Raw genomic sequence first — 22,378 nt, forward strand, 5'->3', positions numbered from 1 at the left:
GCGAGGGTTTGTAATATAACTTTAATTCTTAAGTATCTAGGGACGAAACAATTATGCGTGGGCGGAAAACTTATCCTGCTATCCGTTAGAATTATTTGCATGTTTCGTTTGTTAAAAGCAAGTGCTGGTTTGTTAATTTTCCGGCTTACTCATTTGACCTTCCACGAGCCGGAAAACCTTTGGCCGGAAACGCTCGCCTGCGGTGACGAAGCCCAATGGCGTCCGTCCATAACCGCGGAAACAAGCCCCCAGCCTAGGTGCCGGAAGTCGGTACCAGGAATCCACGAGTTCGCAATGAAAAAATTTTCCACCAGAAAACTTAAGCTTACGTCCTAAGGGACGATTTTGAAAATCACAACTTTCATACACGCCTAGGCGGAAACATCCAGCTCTGCGGTTTTTAGTCGGAAAAAACATACACGATCTAAAATGAACAAGTAAAGGAGGTAAAAGACTCAAAGAGTGAACCATAAGCTTTATTTCATTGATCATGTATAACTATTAAAGAGTTTGTAACTCGGAAAAAATATGCTAAGTGTAGAAAGGACGTAGCTGTGCGATGTTCCAAGGGCGGTCTGTCTCGTCGTAGATGTCATCCGGATCCTCACGCTTGCGTTTCCGGTGCCAATTAGCAGGTCTATCCTTCAGCTCGCGGAAATCAACAAGGTAGTACGACCCGTTATGAAGCACTTTACTAACGACGAAGGGTCCTTCCCATGGAGATTGCAGCTTATGGTCTTTCACCTGTCGAAGGCGGAGGACCAGGTCTCCTGCCATGAAGGAGCGATTCCGAACTCGACGACTATGATAGCGTCGGAGCTTCTGCTGGTAGATGGCGGAGCGCTGGTCAGCTAAGTTCCGAGCTTCCTCGATCAGGTCCACAGATAGCTGTCTGGCCTCGTCAGCTGTTTCTTCATTGTAGGCGGAAACTCGCGGTGAATCGTGGATGATGTCGGAGGGAAGCACGGCTTCGGATCCGTATACCAGGAAAAACGGGTTGAAACCTGTTGATCTGTTAGGGGTAGTTCGTAAACTCCACAACACAGCTTCCAACTCATCAGCCCAAGCTCCAGCTGCTCGTCGCAGCGGTTCTTCAAGGCGCGGTTTAATTCCTGATAATATTAGGCCGTTAGCCCTTTCAACCTGACCATTGGATTGTGGATGAGCCACAGAGGCAAGGTCCAGCCGAATCCCTACTGTCTCACAATAATCCTTCAATTCTCCCTGCGCGAAGTTTGTGCCATTGTCTGTGATTATGCTGTGTGGGATGCCGAATCGCATCACGAGGCTGCAGACAAATTTTAGTGCCGTAGCACCATCGGCTTTCCTCACTGGCTTTGCCTCGATCCACTTGCTGAATTTGTCAACAGCGACCAGAAGGTATTCAAAACCGCCAGGAGATGATCTTTTTAACTTACCAACCATATCAAGCCCCCAGACCGCAAACGGCCAGGTGATAGGTATGGTCTTCAGCTCTTGGGCTGGAGCGTTTGGTTGAGTAGCGTAGTACTGACAACCTCGGCAGGTCTTGACTATTTTGTCAGCATCTTCTTTAGCTGTGAGCCAGTAAAAACCTAGCCGAAAAGCTTTTGCAACGAGTGACCTGGAGGCGGCATGATGCCCGCAGTCCCCTGCATGGATCTCTCTGAGGATTTCAATGCCATCTTGATTGGAGACGCATTTGAGAAATACCCCTGTTGCGCTTCGTTTGTAGAGCTGTCCATCAACAATTGTGTAGGATCTTGCTCGTCTGACGATCTGTCGCACGAGGACCTCGTCCTCTGGCAACTTCTGATCGATGAGGTAGTCCAGGAAAGGCTGGGTCCAAGCCGGAATGATAGCCATCACTTCCCTAGCCGGAGATACTGCCACTTCTGGGTTTTCCGGGTTAGCGCCCTTCACCGAGGGTATCCGGAGATGCTCCAGGAAAATGCCAGGCGGAATTTGCTTCCTGCCGGATCCGAGCTTGGATAGCATGTCTGCCGCTGTGTTATCGTCTCTCCTGACGTACTTGACTTCGTATCCGAGGAAGCACTTGGCGATCTCGTCAACTTCGTCTCTGTAGGCCGCCATGACGGAGTTTCTGGCGTTCCAGGTTCCGGCTACTTGTTGTGCCACCAGGTCGGAATCTCCACAGCATATAATGTGCTTGATCCCGATTTCCTTAGCGATGCGCAGACCGTGTAGTAGAGCCTCGTATTCCGCCATGTTGTTTGTAGCTTCGAAGTGGATCTGTAGAACATACTGCAGTTCTTCTCCGGTAGGGGACTTCAGGGTGACTCCGGCTCCTGAGCCTTGATGCTGCTTGGATCCATCGAAGTGCATGACCCATGTTTCTGGTTCCGGCTCCAGACTTGCATCCGGAGCTTCTGTCCAATCTGCGACGAAATCTGCCAAGACTTGGGATTTAACCGCAGTCCTAGGCTTGTAAGCGATGTCGAAGGCGGATAATTCGATGCCCCATTTAGCCGTACGTCCTGTTGCGTCAGCGTTGTTGAGAATTGTTGACAGCGGAGCCTTGCTCACAACTGTTACTGGATGCTCTTGGAAGTAAAGTCTCAGCTTCCGGCTGCCTAGGAACAATCCATAAGCTAGCTTCTGAAAGTGAGGGTATCTTTGCTTTGACTCCGTCAGCACCTCGCTAATGTAATAGACAGGTCTTTGGACGTCATATTCATGACCTTCTTCCTTTCGCTCCACCACGATGACGAGGCTGATGACTTTGTTAGTGGCTGCCAGATAAAGGAGCATTGGCTCTGACTCTGCTGGGGCTGCCAAGATAGGTGGGGAGGTGAGTTTTTCCTTCAACCCCCGAAGAGCTGCGTCGGCTGCGTCGTCCCAGACGAATTTATCTGTTTTCTTCAGCAGCTTGTACAAAGGTAGCGCCTTCTCGCCAAGACGGCTAACAAACCTACTGATTGCTGCGACGCAACCAGTTAGTCGTTGCACATCTTTGAGACAAGTTGGCCGTTTGATACACAGGATTGCCTTGATCTTTTCCGGGTTAACCTCAATGCCTCTAGCCAAGGAGTTTTCCGGCTGGCACGCCAAAGACGCACTTCAGCGGATTCAACATCATCTTGTACCCGCGGAGGTTGTCGAAGGTTTCTGTGAGGTCGCTGATCAGGTCGGATCCTTTCCGGGTCATGACCGCGATGTCGTCGACGTAAGCATGCACGTTCCGGCCGATTTGGTCCTTCAGGCACCGCTGCATCGTACGTTGGTAGGTGGCACCTGCGTTTTTCAAACCAAAAGGCATGGTAACATAGCAGAAAGTACCAAACGGGGTAATGAATGAAGTCACCTTTTGGTCGGACTCCTTCATCCGGATCTGATGATACCCGGAATACGCATCAAGAAAACACAGAAGTTCCACCCCCGCCGTCGAATCAATGACTTGGTCAATGCGCGGCAAGGGGAACGGATCCTTCGGGCAATGCTTGTTCAAGCCGGAGTAATCGATGCACATTCTTAGTATTTCAGTGTTCTTTTTGGGTACAAGGACGGGATTTGCGACCCAATCGGTGTGGATAACTGATGGCGTGTAACTCACACGTTCGTTGGGAACCCCAAGAGGAAGGTATGATGCGCACAGCAGCAAGTTTTCCCTCAGAAAGAAACCAAGGTTTATTGAACCAGGAGGAGCCAAGAAGCACGTTGAAGGTTGATGGCGGCCGGATGTAGTGCGGCGCAACACCAGGGATTCCGGCGCCAACGTGGAACCTGCACAACACAACCAAAGTACTTTGCCCCAACAAAACAGTGAGGTTGTCAATCTCACCGGCTTGCTGTAACAAAGGATTAACCGTATTGTGTGGAAGATGATTGTTTGCAGAAAACAGTAGAACAGTATTGCAGTAGATTGTATTTCAGTAAAGAGAATTGGACCGGGGTCCACAGTTCACTAGAGGTGTCTCTCCCATAAGATAAACAGCATGTTGGGTGAACAAATTACAGTTGGGCAATTGACAAATAAAGAGGGCATGACCATGCACATACATATCATGATGAGTATAGTGAGATTTAATTGGGCATTACGACAAAGTACATAGACCGCCATCCAACTGCATCTATGCCTAAAAAGTCCACCTTCAGGTTATCATCCGAACCCCCTCCAGTATTAAGTTGCAAAGCAACAGACAATTGAATTAAGTATGGTGCGTAATGTAATCAACAACTACATCCTTAGACATAGCATCAATGTTTTATCCCTAGTGGCAACAGCACAACACAACCTTAGAACTTTTACATCCTTGTCCCAGTGTCAATGCAGGCATGAACCCACTATCAAGCATAAATACTCCCTCTTGGAGTTACAAGCATCTACTTGGCCAGAGCATCTACTAGTAACGGAGAGCATGCAAGATCATAAACAACACATAGATATAACTTTGATAATCAACATAACAAGTATTCTCTATTCATCGGATCCCAACAAACGCAACATATAGAATTACAGATAGATGATCTTGATCATGTTAGGCAGCTCACAAGATCCGACAATGATAGCACAATGGGGAGAAGACAACCATCTAGCTACTGCTATGGACCCATAGTCCAGGGGTAGACTACTCACACATCACACCGGAGGCGACCATGGCGGCGTAGAGTCCTCAGGAGATGATTCCCCTCTCCCGGCGAGGTGCCGGAGGCGATCTCCTGGATCCCCCGAGATGGGATCGGCGTTGGCGGCGTCTCTGGAAGGTTTTCCGTATCGTGGCTCTCGGTACTGGGGGTTTCGTCACGGAGGCTTTAAGTAGGCGGAAGGGTAGGTCAAGAGGCGGCGCGAGGGGCCCAGACCATAGGGCCGCGCCGCCCTATGCTCTGGCTGCCTCGTGGCCCCTCTTCGTTTCGTCTTCGGACTTCTGGAAGCTTCGTGGAAAAATAGGCCCCTGGGCGTTGATTTCGTCCAATTCCGAGAATATTTCCTTACTAGGATTTCTGAAACCAAAAACAGCAGAAAACAGCAACTGGCACTTCGGCATCTTGTTAATAGGTTAGTTCCAGAAAATGCACGAATATGACATAAAGTGTGCATAAAACATGTAGATAACATCAATAATGTGGCATGGAACATAAGAAATTATCGATACGTCGGAGACGTATCAATAACTTCTATTACAAAACCTGCCTCTAGTAACTTAGCTAGTTCCATTCCTATGGCGCGGCGCTTCTTATCTCCAAAGCGTCGCATAGCTTGCTTCACCGGTTTAGCCCCCGGATTTATGTTGAGGTAGTGCTCGGCGAGTTCCCTAGGTACTCCGGACATGTCAGAAGGTTGCCATGCGAAGATATCCATGTTAGCGCGGAGGAACTCGACGAGCGCGTCTTCCTATTTGGGGTCCATGTTGGCTCCGACTGAAACCTGCTTGGAAGGGTCGCCTTTGATGAGGTCGTGGTTCTTGGTTTCTATCGCGGCCTTGAAGGAGGTCTTCTGTTCGGAGATCTGCTTCTTGGTGGTCTGCATCTCAGTCGGATCCACCGCGGCTCTGTAGCCTTGCAGCTCCTCTCCAGATATCACAGACTCTGCGAAGGCGGCTTCGCCTAACTCGCACTCATGAGCCTTTTTGTAGTCTCCGGATACGGTAATCATAGCCTTAGGACCCGGAATCTTGAGCTTGTTGTAGATGTAGCACGCTCTTGCGTGGAACTTGTGGTAGGTGGGCCTGCCGAAGATGACGTGGTAGGAGTTCTTGAAGGGCACAACTTCAAACGTGATTTTCTCTTTGCGGAAATTGTGAACATCGCCAAAAGCCACGGGAAGTGTGATGCTGCCGAGGGAATTCGCCTTCTTACCCGGAACCACGCCATGAAACTCAGTGTTGCTGTGTTTGAGCTGTTCCTTGGTGAGGTTCATCCGCTCTAGAGTCTCCAGGTACATGATGTTTAAGCTGGCTCCACCATCCATGAGGCACTTGGAGAAGTCATACCCGTCTATGCGGGGACTTACAACCAAGGCGTAGCATTCTTTTGGCACAATGGCAGGGTGATCCTTCCTATCAAATGTGCACGGGGTTTCCGACCACCTGACATACTGCGGCACAGCCGGAACTGTGGCGTTCAGGATCCGGGTAGCTGACTTGGCAGCGCGGACTGTTGGGGTTCCGAGGAAAGTGTGGTAAGCCCCCACGCTCTTTTTATCGAATGGGTTGGATTTACCTGCGGATCCTGCCTTGGGATCCGGCGAGTTATCATCCTCATCCATCGCCTCGGAACTATCTTCCTCTTTGTCCTTGTTCTTGCCCTTGCCTCCTTTGCCGCGTGGGCGGTGCTTCCGGGCTCGCTTATATCCTGCCTCTGGGTCGTTCTTTAGATCATTGACCCACTTGCAGTTGCGGTTGGTGTGAGTGGACTTCCCTGTAACCGGATCCAGGTGGGCCAGGCAGGGCATGTCTCTGTACTCCTCGTAGGTTTGCGGGGTGCGGGATCCGCCAGCTGTGACCTCAGTGGCATGCTGCTGACCCCTGCCGGCTCCGCCTCCACGGCCGCGTCCTCTTCCGCCTCCTGAACCTCCGCGTTGAAACGCCATGGCGACCATCTCGGATCCGCCACTCTTCTGGTCATCAGGATTCTTGCGCTTATGGCTGCTGCTGTTGCCGTTATCACGGTTCTTCTTTTGTTGGTGTAGGGGGATTGCTGTGGCTGCGAGATCACCGCCTGCGTCATCATCGGCGGCAGTATGATCACTGGCAATGGAGATCATCTCATCCAAAGTCAGCTTGTTTGAGTTAGCTAAACGAGTGAGCGTATGCCTCAGCAATCCTCCCCTCTGCAGTCCACCAATGAAAGCGTACATGGCGGTGGTGTGGTCGACGTTTTCGCACTCGTTCCTGCATGCCAACCATCGTGTGAGGTAGTTTCTTGAGGTTTCTCCCTTCTTCTGGATGCAGGCTTGCAGGTCGCTTGCCGTGGCAGGTCTTTTGTAGGTGCCTCTGAAGTGTTTCTCGAAAGCGGTCTTCAGGTCGAACCAGCAAAAGATGGAGTTCTTCGCGAGGTCGCTGAGCCAGATCCGGGCTGGACCTACAAGGTACAACTGGAGCATGCGGCAGGCGATGTTAGGGGTTCCTCCGGCAAAGGTTACTGCATTATAGTAATCCTCAATCCAGGTTTCCGGCCTTTCGGTGCCATCATAATGCTTCAGGTTTCCGGGTAGCTTGAGGTTCATCCTTGGCTTTGGTTCCTCTCGAATCATCCTGCCAAAGCACTTCGGACCAAGGTAGTCGGTTCTGTATTCGTTAAGGTGGTCCCGTGCGTCGCGCGAGCCGTGGCGAGGAGATTGTGAGCGAGAGCGAGATCTCCGGCCGTCGCCTCCGCCTCCACCTCCGCCGCCACCGCTAGGTGGTGGTGAGGGAGACCTGCGAGGTGGTTGGTCCGATTTCTTGCTTCCACCTTCCGATTCTCCTCGGCCTTCCCGGTGCTGGCTCCGGCTTCTGTGGCTGCCTTCGCCATGGCGCTGGCTGCCCTGGTCGTTCCGGCTCCGGCGAGGATCCGGGTCGCGACTCCGGCGAGGTTCTGGGTCGCGCTCCTCATTCCGACTCCTCCTGGGCTCGGGCTCACGAACGTTGTTCTGGTTCCGGCGAGGTTCCGGCGAGCGCTCCCTGCTTCTGTTTCTTGGCAGCACGTTGTCGCGGATAACAATCCCACCATGCCCTGGGGGCCTGGTGTTTCCGGCTGGACTACGGCGGCGAGGGGGTCGCGGGTAACCATTAGGCGGAGGAGAGGGGTTGCGATATTTGTCTCGTCCAGAGTACATTGCATCTTTTCCCTTTCTTGGATCTAACGAAGGCGTCTTTGACGGAACGGGGATCGGATTTGGGTGTTCCCTCGTTCTTCTTCTGCGCTCCGAGGATCCGGTGTGTGATTCATCATCGGGATGCCGATTGGCGCGAGCGTCCTTCTGCGCGGTAGATACACAGTTATCCGGATTGGATTCTAACCTGCGCGAAGTATCCGCCTTGCTTTGCTGCTGCATTGCTGAAGCGACAAGTTTGCGGAGGTAGTTGATATCAACCTCTTCGTCCTTCTTCTTCAACAGCTCCGCAGCTTTTAGCATGTTGTCCTTTGGGGTTTCCAGCGGCTGCTGTTCTGCGGGCGTGGCGAAGTTGATTCTGCGAGGCGGAATTGCTTCTCTAACAATTCGATCGGCCTCCGCCTGCGCATAGGTCATCTTTACTTCCCACTCTTGTGCCATGCTCTTGACATGCTTGAGTGTGGCAGCAATTTCGCGATCCTGTCTGTCGAACTGGTCCACCAAACCTGCAGCTTCTGCCCTTTCATCCCTTAATGCGGCTGCGGCATCGGCGAGCTTCTTGGCTGTGGCCAGCATTTCCTTTCTAGTGGCCTCTAGAGCCTCCGGATCTGCGGCGTCGCCCGGGGTTATAGGTTTGTTAAGAACTGCTCGTGCAACCATCTCTTCAGCTGACAAGAGTTCCTCCGAGGAAGAATCCCTGCGGGGTCGCTCCCGTGACATTGGAGATCCTTGGCGGGATGGCTGAGGGTCAGATTGGTCGGTTGCCTCTTCTGATCCGGGTTGCCCCAGCGCTGCTACGGTTGCGAGAACCTGCTTAGGCTGGGCGGATTCAACTTCAGGCTGATCACCGTATCCGTATTCCCTTACCTTGCGAACGAAGTCATCAGAATCCATGGAGGGGGTATCTCCCGAAATTGGGCTCAGATTGCCCAAAATTGACTCTTCAACCGGAGTTTCGCCTTCTCCGACAGGCTCAGCCTGATCCGGATCCGCGTCGTTTTCCGGTGCCTCTACCTGCTCAGGACCAGCTCCGTCTTCTTGAGGGGCGGTTCCGGCGGTATGGGCCAAGAAGTGTACGAAGTGGCACCTCTGCTTTTCTAACACCTGGGAGACCCAGGCGGATCTGCATTGGTCTTCCACCGTTGTTTCCTGCTCAGGGGCGGATTGGGTGGGCTTTGAAAATTCCAGATCCGAGGCGGAATCTTCCTTGGGAAGCTCCTGCATCTCAGATCGGATCTTCGCGACAGCGTCCAACTCTGCGGCGGTCGCGTCTGCGTTACTTACCAGTGGGTTTCCGTCGGAATCGACGGTTTCCCCGATGAAGATGTGTATGCCGCCAACTGGGACGATGGAGAGCTTGACGGGGTTTGTCCTAGCCGGAATCCAACACTCATCCGGAGGGACGATCGGCAGATTTCTGGCGTAGAGGACGCGCCCCACAGCGATGGTGTCGTCGTAGCTTCCCACGGCGGAACCCTCCCGGTTCCGGCCTCCAGACGCCACAGGCCCCACGGTGGGCGCCAACTGTCGTTGCCTAATCGACGGTACCTCGGAGGAGGGATCCTCACGAGGGGGAGAAGAAGTAGGGGCCATAGGGCAGAGTGCTCTCGGGACGGTGGTACGCGATTTACCCAGCTTCGGAACACCTGCACGATGACAGGGCCTACTGCTGCTTGTCTGGAATTATCTGGGCGCTTTCGCGTTGTTACAATGAGTTGTGGTTGTGCCTCTAGGGCTCCCGGGATCCGGCTTATAAAGGCGCACGGATCTAGGGTTTATATGGAGAGTCCTAGCCGGAATACAAGTTGCCTAACTACGGTACAATGTCTTGCCGTGTACGTCAAGGATCCGCCTTCCTCCAGGTACGTGCTGGATCCGGATACTTCATGGGCTGTCACGGATCCGGCCTCCTTCGTAGGTCGGTTGAGATCCGGCTTCCTGTTCCTGGGCTGGACTTCATCCTTCATGATCTAGAGCAACTGGGCCGCCCGATGGGCCACATGCCTCACCACCAACTATGGGCCACCCGGGCTTGCCGGATCTAGGCCATGCCGTTGATATACCCATAAAGTATACCCACAACTACCAACTGTGCGCTTGGCCTTGAGAAGAGTGCTAATGTCGCCTGAGTCTAGCAGGCAGTTGGTTGTTTACACCTGAGTTCGGAGCTTTTGTTGCAGACGAGATTTGTGTTTTTCTAGCTAACTTGGTTGCTGCCTACCCTCCGTGTAAGGTTACGTCCAAGAGTGATGGCGCTAGCCCGAGTATAGAAGCAAGAAGAGGGTACTACATGCAGTTGCTTGATGGTTGCCCCTCCCTTTCCCTAGCCTTTGTCGCGGCGGTGTAGATGGGTTATGTTTGGAGTGTTCGTTCATGTGGCTATGTGATCGTTGTGTTGTCATGGATGCGGCCCTCTTTTTTGCAAGATAAGGAGCTTTATTTCAAACGGTGGGATTACAATCCTTTGAAAGGATATCAACTAAGAATGGTGGTGTGAAATTAATCCACAATCACCTTCTTCTCTCTAAACTGGCTCACTTAGCTCCTTAATATCTTGCATATACTAGCAATCTCGGATCGGCCTTGGGTCTTTCATAAGCTTCAACACTTCTAGTGCATCTGTTTCAATCTCGATTGAACGATAGTTTCGTTCCAGAGCAAGGTGAACACCATCTCTCATCTGTTTCAATCTGATTGAACGATGGTTGCGGCCCTATTGTTCGGTTTTTCTGTTAGGCTTGGCTGTGAGCCTGTGATGAGTATGGATGGTGTTTGGGTGGGCGTGGTCCTTTTGTTGTAAGTTTTCACTTGATTTTCTCCTGAAAACTAGATATTTTTTAATTAACGGGTGAGGCAAAGCTTTTACTTTGTTACCAAAAATGATAAGTTGGTTGACGAGGGCGGAATGTGTGGAGTCAAAGTGCTCCACGAAATTTCTACTAGGACGCGTTTCCATCAGAAAATCCGCGTTCTAGTGCAAGCGCATAATAATCGAGGAAACCCTAAACCAAATGAAGTAGAGGAAACAGTTGAGTCAGGAGATCAAGGGGCATATTCGAGGCATGGACGCCGATGACGTTGGCTCCCGGCAGATCCCGTCGACGCCGGTGCATCTCCCGGACGATCTGATCTTCCACGGCATCCTCCCGCGCCTCCCCTTCCGCGTGCTCCTCCGCTTCGCCGCGGTCTGCAAGGCGTGGCGCCACCTCATCCTCGACGACCCCGCTTTCGCCCGCGCGCAGTCGCGGTGCCCCTCGCCGGCCTCCGCCGTCCTCGCCCGCTTCCACCAGGGCCGCTTCGAGGTCCTCACCCCCGGCGCCACCGCCGCCGCCGTCGCCCCGCCGGACGCCTCCCTCTCCTTCCTCCCCGTGGCCGGCGCGCGCCTCCGGCTCTGCTCCGCCACGAGCGGCGTCCTCTGCCTGATGGTGAGCATGGCCAGCGGCGGCGCCGGCTTCTTCGTCGTCAACCCGGCCACCCGCGCGTTCCGCGCTGTTAGGTACGCCGGCGGCGGCGGCTTCAAGGCCTGCCTCGCGTACGACCCGTCCACGGCGCACCGCGACGGCTTCCACATCGTCGTCCCCGTCCAGGAAAAGTGGTGCCTTTGGAGGTTCTGGAGCTTCGCGAGCGCCGGCGCCGCCCGGCGCGTCTCGGGGGCGGAGGTGCGCCTGACGCCGCACGACGTCTTCCTGCCGAGGCCGCTGTACTTGGCGGGCGCGCGCACTGGCTCTCCTACCGGGGCGGCGTGGCGTGGTACGACGCCCGTGCCGACGCCGCGGGCGAGCTGCCGACGCCGCCATCGTCGCCGCTGGCAGAAGAAGAAGGAGGAGGAGGTGGAGGTCGGCGGCTGGAGGGCAAACGAGAGCTGGTGGCGTGGCGCGGGCGGGTCGGGATTGTGTTGCGAGCGTCGACTCGGGGCTGGCCGTGTGGGCGCTATCATCGTCGTCGCCGGCGCGGTGGGAGATGGTGCACTCGAGGAGCTGGGACGAGATCTCCGGCGTGGTTTGCCCTTCGTCGCGATTCCTGTGGTCGGTGGTGCCGGCCGGCATGGAGGCCGGCGCGGAGGAGGCGTTGGGCCTGGCGGTGCGGATCGCGCACAGGCACACGCAGCAGCAAGGCGTCGACGGCGCCGGTGACTTTGGTGAGGTGGAGGATGCGGATGTGTGGCGTCGCGAGGTGTTGCGTTACGACATGCGCACGGGAGGTACGACGACGGTGGCGGAGCTGGTCGGAAGCGAGATCGACGACGATTTTGTGGCGGTGTTCGGCTACCACTCCAGCATGGCGCCGCTCAACTAGCTACTAGCTAGCTCTCTGGATTTTCGTAGTGAGCAACATCATTTGGGCTGCTGTAGAGAGGGAGTGGCGCGATGTGTTTCTGCTCGCGCTCTACCTTCCTTGTGTTGCATTGCATGTGTCCGTCAGCTTCAGTGTTGGCATTCAGTCCGGTTGTTCTGTTCTGTCAGAGGCAATGGCAAGTTAGGGTCCATTCAGTTCATTGTCACAAAAAAAGGTACATTTCAGTTTAGCCTTGTGTTTTTGCGGTTAGTGTGCCGTTGTTTTTCTGAGTTATTCAAGTTGAGTAGTTTCTGTTAGCCTAAAAATAAGTACAATAAGATCTAGTCAGTTGACTATAAGGATTAAAATAATATTTTTTTTGCCTAGGTAGAAGAGAGAGTTGGAGAGAGAAGAAGAGTGAGCTCATGCAAGAGCCAGTTCTAGCACGTGCTCGTAGGCACTTTGTAAGAGTGAAATATAGGTCATACATTAATAAAGTATGACATTTTTATAGCTCACTTTTGTACATCACTAGTGGAAAACATGTCATTTGTGGCGGGTCGTAAGGGCATTTTGTTGCGGACGGCCATCCGCGACAACGAAGGCGCGACAAAAGGTCGACCTTTTGTCGCGGGTCACTTACCACCCGCGACATATGATCCACCACGTGGCAGGCGCGGGGCGCGCAGGGGACAACCCCTTTTGTCGCGGGCGGTATTACCACCCGCGACAAACGGGCCTCTACGTGGTGCGCGCAGAACGCTGCTGCTTTAGGGCGCCCCCCTTTTATTTCATCTTTTCATTTCAAAATAAAAGTTGCATATATTTATACGCTACTACAAGTTGTACACGTTGATTCATTATATATAAATCGAGCAAACAAATATTGGAAGCAAAAGTCGATCTATTCGTAGATTCCCCTTACACATATACATGGAGTTCACGACTACCGGGACTAAAGCCCGTCGTTTCGAGAGGGAGAGCGCCTATTTGTACTAAACAAGCCGTTGTTGTCTATTACTTCTCTAATCAAAAGTCCCGCCACTTCCTCCGCAATTCCTAGTAGGTGTTCCTTTGGTTGGAGCGTGTTCCGCATGAAGTCGACCTATATAGGAAAATGAGATGAATATGACTATATCAATCTTGATAATGAAATATTGACGATAATAAATTAAAGTTGTGAATGTTATTGCTTACGTTGAATTTATTATTGTTGTGCTTCTCAGTGGTTAACATGCGAATGGACTCGCAAACGTAGTATCCACATAGATTTGTCCCCTGTGGCTGCTGGGCGCACGGTACAGGAGTAAATGTTAGCCTCTCTGCCCAGGTACCCTTAGTATGGTTCCTGAAAGCTCTCCAAGCCCTGCCAGGCAAAAGAATGATTGAATGAGTGGATAATTAATTAAAATCTCACGAAAGATATAGCGCGTCAATGATTGAAATTACGTCTGGAGCAACTTCTGCAAGTCGCGGAACCCGTCTAGGCCTCTACTCATTGGGTCCCTTACTTCAACTATTTCCTTATCAACTTGAATGTCTAGTAGAATCCAGTGGAAGCTGCACATGTTTATGTATATACGTCAGGAATTACACTTAACATCGAGTAAGAAAAATTGAATTTGTATAACAGATCATTAAGACTCTCACTCGTAGTTGTAAGGAAACAGTATTGAATCACAGAAATGTTGCTCCCCCAAAAACCTTAGTAGGTTTCCCCCCGTTTCTTCGCCTTTATGCTTTACCGTTTCATGATGTACTTTATCTGGGTCAATAAACCCAATATTGATAATATTATTACTTTTGCATTCACTGATCTTCAGTCTGCATAAGAGAACACATAAGATATAATGAGTATATGCAATGAAAACGAACATGAACTGAATGAACATGAACTTATATGTAGTTAACAACTTACAAGTAATAGCAACTCATGAGAGATTTATCGAGGGCTTCTAAATTGAATAACTGCCAGAGTTCATTCATCTCAATATGGATCTCCTCCTTTCGGTAGTAATATTCAAATGGTATACTCGCCACGATGTAACTTATGTTCTCCTTGCATGCATCAAGGTACCACTGATGCAAATTCCGCATATGCGTTGGCAGTTTATGCAGCCGCTCTCTGCTGACCAAGTCAGCCCCGTAGACAAATTTAGGAGCTATATCAGCAGTGGCTAGTGCAGCATCTGCGGCACCCAGCAATTCCTCCACGGTACATCCACAGTCAGCCGCTAGCTTTGCAGCTTCTTCCATATTGATACCACCACCATGTTCCAGGTACACATTGGGAACATCAAACACTTTGAGTGGTGGGATCGAATGTTTGGCCTGTTCTCCGAGCTGGGAAACTTCCTTTCTTTTTTTACCTTCTGTCGTTTGCTTGGCCTTGAGGGGTGCACTTGTTGAACTTGATTTCTTCCCGGCTACACTTATAGCTGATGTTTTGCTCGTGCTAGCACTATCCTTCTTAGCAGTACCCTTGTCATCAATTACCCTCGCAAGTGTGCGTGTATAGTCATCCTTCTTCTCGTGTAAGTCATATTGCGATGGTGTGTTCAGAAAAGAAAGAGCATATGCTTTTTTACTTCTCGGTGTATGGCTCTGGCGCTGGAGGTTTTGGCTTAAGAAGCTGTTCATACGTGTGTTTCTTAACACTGGCCTCATTTTCCTCGACAGTTAGATCGTAAGGACGGGGGGAGGAACCTTTGGTACTGTTGGGAGTGGCGACAGCTTGCGGACAAGACTCCTGAAACGCTTCCGGTTGGGTGCATTCCGAGTCTTAGTGGGCGCAGGCGGCGGCGCTGGAGATGGAGATGGACTACGGATGTCGTGGCCGATGTCGTACCCATGGGGTGATGGTGGCGACATGTGATCAGTCGGAGGAGGTGACGGTGGCCTGCGATCAGTTGGAGGAGGTGATGGTGACCTGGTCGGACGACTAGTAGAGGTTACCATGCCTGGAAGCTTGATGTTTTTCTTTTGCCAAAGAATGATTTCTCCCCGTACGTCTCCGAGTGTATCCGCACCATCACCTCCAGGGATTTCGAGCTGCAATGTCTCCCACAACGGTACAACTGAATCCACCCCGACACGAGCATAGCCAGCTGGAATCTGATTGCCATGCCATGTTGCCGGCTCACCTTCAGGTCCAAATGCAGGTAAGACATAGCCGACCGCCACCTTAACAGACATGTTCCTGAACACCTCATGGAGATCACAAGGTGTTTGCTCCTTGATTCCATCCACGGGGTCGCCAGGACCGCCATCTATCATCCGTGTAGGCGGGGCCTCCGAGTCGGCCAAGATGATGTCTCATCGCTGAGATATGTCGGCGGTATTATCTGGCTGGCGCTGCCCTTTTAGTTCATTAATCTCCCGCTGTTGCTGCTGAATCTCCCGCTGCTGCTGGTCAAGTTGGCGTTGGAACTCAGCCATCCGGTCATTCTGCACCTCCAGCTCGCGTTTTTTTGCTCTTGCTCGACATCTATAAGTCTCTGCGTCGTTCGGAAACCCAAGCCGAAGCCTCTTGTTCGTCCTCCCTTTTCAGGATTACCGAGGACAAGCGTCAGCAAGTCTTTCTCTCTATCGGGAGCAAACTTCAGTTTTCCCACTTTAATATCAGCCGTCACGTCAATCCATTTTTCCTGGGTACCTTAACCTTGCTGTCACTTTCAACAAGGTTCCCTGTCTTCATGGCATACTCACAGCCATGCCCAAGGAACCAATTTCGAGCCCTAGTGTCCCATCCTTCTCGCTCTGGTTCTGGAGTGATCCCATTCAGCTTCATCTCAGCCTCTTGTGCATCCCACTTAGGCATGGCTACTTCGTAGCCCCCTCGCCCCGTATGATGGTGATATTTATTTTTGCTTGCATTTTTCTTGTTTTTCTTTGATAGGTTCACAGCCTCCTCTGATTCTTTGTACTTCACAAATTCTTCCCAGTTATGCTCTTGCTTCGCTAGATAGTTCTCGAATAATGGAGGCTTCTTCTCGGCCTTATAAGCTGCCCATAACCGGTTCTTATACGCCCGAAAAAGTTCCCCCATCTTCTTAAGAGCCCATTTCTTCACTAGCGCCCTCTGCTTGGCCTTCTCAGACTCCGATCCCAAATCTGGCAAAGTGAAATGTGTCATGAGGTCGTCAAAAAGTTTGTCTTTGTACCTGTCGGCAACCTCACATTCGGACACATTCTTGGTCTTGTTCCATTCTTTAATAGTGATCGGGAGACGATCCCTAACCAGAACTCCGCACTGATTTTTAAATGTCACTCTGACACTCGCAGGTGCCACCGGTTGGCCTTTCGGTGATATAGCTTCAATGTTGAAGTGGTCTTTTGGGCCCAACTTCTTTGCCGGGCCTCGTTTCTCCAACTTATCTTCGGAGGCCTAAGAGAATAAAAATTAATTAATTAATATCGATATGTACATATAGAATTCCATTATAGCCTAGTGATCGTATACCTCGCCATGACCGGAGCCATCGGCTTCTCCATCACCGGAGCCGTCGGCTTCTCCATCACCGGAGCCGCGGGCTTCTCCATCACCGGAGCCGTCGGCTTCTCCATTACCGGAGCAGCGGTCTTCTCCATCACCAGAGTCGCGCTCTTCTCGGTCGGCTTCTGGACCATCGTGGATTATGTCCTCGAATAGGTCTTCCTGTTCCAAGTCTCGATGGATTTCGAATGGATCCATTGTTTCTGCAAAAAATTAAATCGATAAGTACATGTTCTAACCCTAACCCTAATCAAACACTAACCAAACCCTAGAGGGAGAGGGTGTCGGTGTCGGTTGTTTGCGAGAGGGAGAGGGTGTCGGCGTCTGTTGTTTGCGAGAGCGAGAGGGTGTCGGCGTCTGTTGTTTGCGAGAGCGAGAGGGTGTCGGCAACTGGTGTTTGCGAGAGGGAGAGGAGAGGGAAGTTGCGGCGTTTCAGAGGTAGAGGAGAGGGAAGTTGCAGGGTCGGGGGTGTTCGCGAGAGGGAGAGAAGAGGGGAGTTGCGACAGAGGAGGCTCGGGTGTTCACGAGAGGTAGAGGAGAGGGAGAGAGAGGGGAGTTGCGGCGTCGAGTGATCGCGAGAGGGAGAGGGAGCACGGGACAAGGGCGATTGCACGAGAGGGAGAGGGAGTTGCGGCATCGTGCCTCTATAATGATTTCACAAGATAAATTTTCTCTTTTTGTCACCGCTAGGGCTATACATATAGTGCGACCCCGCTAGGGCTATACTAACAAACTAAATACATATACTAAAAAACTAACTATAAATACATATACTAAAAAACTAAACTAAATACATATACTAACTAACTAACTATAAACTAACTAATTAACTATAAACTAACTACTAAATGCATGAACTAAAAAACTGTACTAAATACATGAACTAAAAAACTAACTAACTAATTAACTATAAACTAACTACTAATTACATAAAACAAATTAACTAAAAACTAAAAAATAAAAAAAATGGCCGAGGCGCCGGCGGCGCCGGTACTGGCCACTATGGTGGTGCGTGCTACCTGAGGAGCGGCGGCCGACGCAGCGGCGGCCTAGGGTGAGGTCGAGGCGTGGCGCGGCGGCGGCGGAGGGCCGGAGGAGGTCGAGGCGGCGCGGCGGCCCCCGAGCGACGCACATAGAGGGCGCGGCAGAGGGAGGCGCGCGGCGGCGTCGGCGCGGCAAATTTTGGTAGCCTGGCGGCGCTTAGGGTTTTAGCCTGGCCTCCAGTGTCGCGGGTTGAACCTCGGCCCGCGACGCGTGGTGGCTTATATACGCCACCCCCTTTTGTCGAGGGTGGTGGCACAACCCGCGACAAAAGACCTCCCTTTTGTCGCGGGCCGTGCCACCACCCGCGACAAAAGGGGCCGTCTTTTGCCGCGGGTTGAGCCACCACCCGCGGCAAAAGGTGGTTTGGGCTGATCCGTGGCACTGCATCCAACGGCTCCGGCTGTTTGAATCCAACGGCCTGGAGCCGTTGGACACGGATCAGCCTCTGTTTTTTTTCCTTTTCTTATTTATCTACTTTAACTTAATAAAAACTATTATTTCAATAACTTTTAAATGGTAACTCAAATAGTAAAGTTTTATATATGAAATTTTTTCAGAAAAATACAATGAACATGAATATGACATCCATATAACTATTTGCATCTCGCACCATATCAAATTTTGATCCATTTCTGCTTCATCAGGCAGGAGTAGGGGTGTTACCTCCATACGAGGGTCCCAAACCTTGGTACATCGCCGTGTCGCTTGTGCTCATACCCGCCTCCGGAATCAGTCGTGGGCCATAAGGCCTCAACCACCCGACTTAATCCACCCCATGGCATATGTCGTGACAGATCCACAACATCTCTTGAACCATCAATCCAATTGACGATCCATATTCACCGATGGTTTTGTACCAACGAAGGCTTTTAAAACAAGATCCAATTTTAATATGGTCTGGCTATTTTTTGGTCTGTTGTCGGGTTCTACTAACATAACTACCATATTACTAGTTAATAGTTACCATTTTTTGTAGAAATGATCTACATATTTAGAGAGTGAGTATTTGATCCATTCTAAATTTTTGTTCAAAAATCTGGTAATTTTAACCTGGCAACCGATTTTAGCTAACCTGGTGATCAAATGACTCTAATCTAGCAACTACTTGAAAAAAGTTATCAAAACATACAATATGGGTTCTAGTTTCGAAGATCTCGCCGTGAAAAAACTAATTGAGAAAACGGATCTAGACTTTGACTTACGGTTCAAGATAAATCATGTTAAAGTTTGAAAAAGAAAAGCAATCCTGTGTGGCACAGGCACGTGGTTGCCATGTTTAATTTGTGGCCATGAAATGCTAATATGGAGCACGTGCCCTAGATAGTACAATCCTTTTTAATAGCACAATGATAGACAGTATATTCCTAAACCCATAAAGGTTATAGTTGAGCTAATGTATATCTACAGATCTACCTTTTAACATTGGACATAAGTATATGGGATAACAATTGTGAACCAAATCTAAAACATTAGTAGTGCATAACATTGTACACGGTCACAAAAACAGAATCATAAGAAAGACATGTAGTACATTGGAAACCCTAGCGGGCGCCCGAGCTACAAGTCTTAGTTATTTTGAAATATCAAATGCTTTAAATTTTGACTTCACAATATTCTAAAAAAATATACTCCCTCTATTCTAAAATGTAAGGCGTATAAGTTTGGTTAAAATTGAAACCCTACTAAGTTTTACCAAATATCTAACGAAAATATAACATCTATAATATTGAATAGATATACTTAGAAAATATACTTTATGGTGAATCTATTGATATTAATTTAGTATTTTAGATGTTCATATTTTTGTATAAATTGATTAAACTTGAAAGATGTTGAGTTTTTACTAAACTTATATGGACGGGGGGCGGATCTTATTGGGCTGGCCCTAATGTACAGGAATACATGCAGAAAAATTAGGCGGTACTTATCATCTCTTAGGGAATGTGCATCCGGGTGGGTTGAGTGTGGTGCACTAGGGTGGGAGGGTCAACCCACTTTTTTTTAGATAACAGGCATATATCCTAGCTTTAAATCAATAAAGCAGCATGTCTTGCAATCCATAACAACAATCGACACACCCAAGACAACACAGTTCACACAGCAACAACACGAGGAGCCTATAGCCGTAGGATACATGGACTAGGGAACACTCTCAGAGGGTAAAGCTAAAGGTAACTAGGAGCTCATCGTTGGCGAATTCCGGGTGCGAGTGTAAACTTGTTGAAGTGTCGTCCTAAGGAACTTCACCATCTCGTTCTCCCTAGCCCTGAGCAGAGGATGCCACGGCTGCAAGATGATAATAGTTTATAAACACAGTTAGATGGCTGACGTGGAAAGATAGACTAAATCGTGTATTTGTTGTGAATCGTCCCAAGAGCCCAGGATTGAGCCCCAAATAGAAACCAAATAACCCTCCGCTCCCTACCCTTCAGCCCTTGAAGGATCTGGAAGAACTGGGCAAAAAAGCTTGGGTCCTACTAGACCCCAAGGATCTCCCCAATGCCACTCATAAGAACTTAGCTAGGAAGCAGTAAAATAAAATATGATCTGCAGTTTCGGTTCTACCACAAAGCATGCATGGGCCATTGGAGGGGCGTGTCTCTTAGCAATTTGCTCGCTAGCGGTGAGTTTGCCTTTAGCTAATTTCCATGTGAAGATCTTAATCTTCAACGGAAGTTTTATCAAACAAATCGGCTTGGCCCAAGGAAAAGTATGCCCTCTGCACATTTTCTAGTAAAGAGAAGCCACTGAAAAATTCGCAGAAGGCTCAAGCGCCCAGGACACCCAGTCCCGCTCATCAGAAGGGTTAACCAACTTGAGTTCCGCCCACAAATTGCGCCAACTCTTAATCTCTTGCTCACCAAACGTTCGTCAAAAGCGCAGCTGCCAGGTACCATTAGCAAATACGTTTTCCACTAACATTTGGATCGGCCGAGATCTCAAATAGTATAGGGAACCTGTCCAATAAGGGGCCTGCCCTAGCCACCAGTCCAGCCAAAAATTCACCCTCGCCCCGAATCCGAGGTGGAATTTCGCACCAAATTTGAACAGGTGCTTAACTTTATGAATACTACGCCAAAACTACGAGGCTCCAATTGACGAGGCGGTGAAAATATTATTTGCCCCTTGGTATTTAGTTCGTAAAAGCCTAGCCCATAGCGGTGGCCAAGACTGTGATGGAAGAGCCGCCAAATCCATTTTACCAGCAGGGCTTCATTAAAAAGTTTCGAGTTTAGTACCCCAAGGCCACCCTGGTCCTTGGGTCGACACACGTTTGGTCAGTTAACCATGTGGTAGTGCCGCTTATCCTCCACCCCTTACATGAGAAGTGTGGAAGGTGCTTGTCAAAGGCATCATGTGTACCATCAGCTAGAAGGAACATGGCCATGACAAAGGTAGGAATGCTAGCGAGCGATGAATTGATCAGGGTCAAGTGTGCCGCTGAAGACATAAACCTGCCTCGCCAAGGTTCAACTCTGTCGGCCATCAGGCTAACCAAACCTTCCCAATTCAGCATGGTCAGGTTCTTGTTCATAATTGGAAACCCCAGATAAGTAATTGGAAAGGAGCCCGTCTGGCAATTAAGGAGTGCAACCACTCTAGTTTGCTCAATAGTCGATACACTGGTAGCAATAACCACACTCTTGAGGAAGTTAATCTTAAGGTTTGACAACATTTAAAAGAAAATCAACAAAAATCTAAGGTTTGCAATTCCAAAATCATTATTTTTAGTAAGGATGATTCTGTCGTCCGCGTATTGGGGATGGGACACTCCCTCCGGAAGAAGATGCAGAATGAAACCTTGGATGTGACCCACCCGCTTGGCAACATCCAACATAGCAGCCAAGGCATCCACCATAAATTCAAAGAGAAGCGGGGCGATGGGGTCGCCCTAACGCAGCTCCCGCTTATTCCCAAAGAAGGGGCCAACATCGCCATTAATACTAATGGTTGTTTGCCCCCCCACCCCGTTCACTAATTGCATAATCCGATGGATGAAGCTAGATTCAAAACCTTTCCTAACCAACACTTCAAGCATAAAGGGCTAGCTGACCCTATCATAGGCTTTCTTAAAGTCGATTTTTAGGATCACCACACTAAGATCATTGACTCTAAGCTGGTGAACAATTTCATGTAGGGCAAGGGCCCCGTCATGAACAAAAGCGTCCCTTGATAAAAGCAGTTTGTGAGGGAGAGATGATCCAGTTAGCCACCGGGATTAGGAGAGTTGCACAGGCTTTGAAAACCAATTTGAATACCACATTAATCTGGGCAATTTGTCTATATTGTCTAGTTGAATTCACCCCATGCAATAGATACTCGTAATTCAAACAGGAGATGACTAGACTTCCCAAGGAAAAAACCATTGAGGATCTGCATAACCATGTCTTTAACGGTGGGCAGAAGGATTTAAAGAAGGACACCAGCAGCCCATGTGGCCCCGACGCCATGTCGGTTTTTGTATCCTTAAGCACCATCGCGAGCTCATCGGCGGTGAAGGACAAGCTTAGCACCAGGTTTTCCTCCGCAAAGGCTTGCTGCCTTTTGGACCATAGATTCTAAGAGACAAACATATATATAATTTTGGGTTCCTCGGCTCCCATAAGTTCCAAGTAAAACTTGTAAACGTGTTCTTGAATGGCTATTTTGTCCAGGATCGGTCCCTCGGAAGATTCAAGGCCGAGGATGGAACACTCCCTTCTCCGACCATTAGCAACACCATGAAAGTATGCCATGTTCGCGTCTCCCTTGAGGATCCAGTTAAGCCGGACACGTTGCCATGATTACAATTCCTCTGCTTGGAAGATTTCCAT

The 22,378-nt window shown here is 50.0% G+C and overlaps 1 pseudogene; it reads left to right on the top strand.

Moving 5' to 3' along the window:
• Nucleotides 1-10,812: 10,812 nt before the first annotated feature.
• On the top strand, nt 10,813-12,046 carry LOC127309751 (uncharacterized; annotated as a pseudogene).
• The last annotated feature ends 10,332 nt before the right edge of the window (nt 12,047-22,378 follow it).

The sequence above is a fragment of the Lolium perenne genome, chromosome 6 (assembly GCF_019359855.2).
Source record: "Lolium perenne isolate Kyuss_39 chromosome 6, Kyuss_2.0, whole genome shotgun sequence".
NCBI lineage: Eukaryota > Viridiplantae > Streptophyta > Magnoliopsida > Poales > Poaceae > Lolium > Lolium perenne.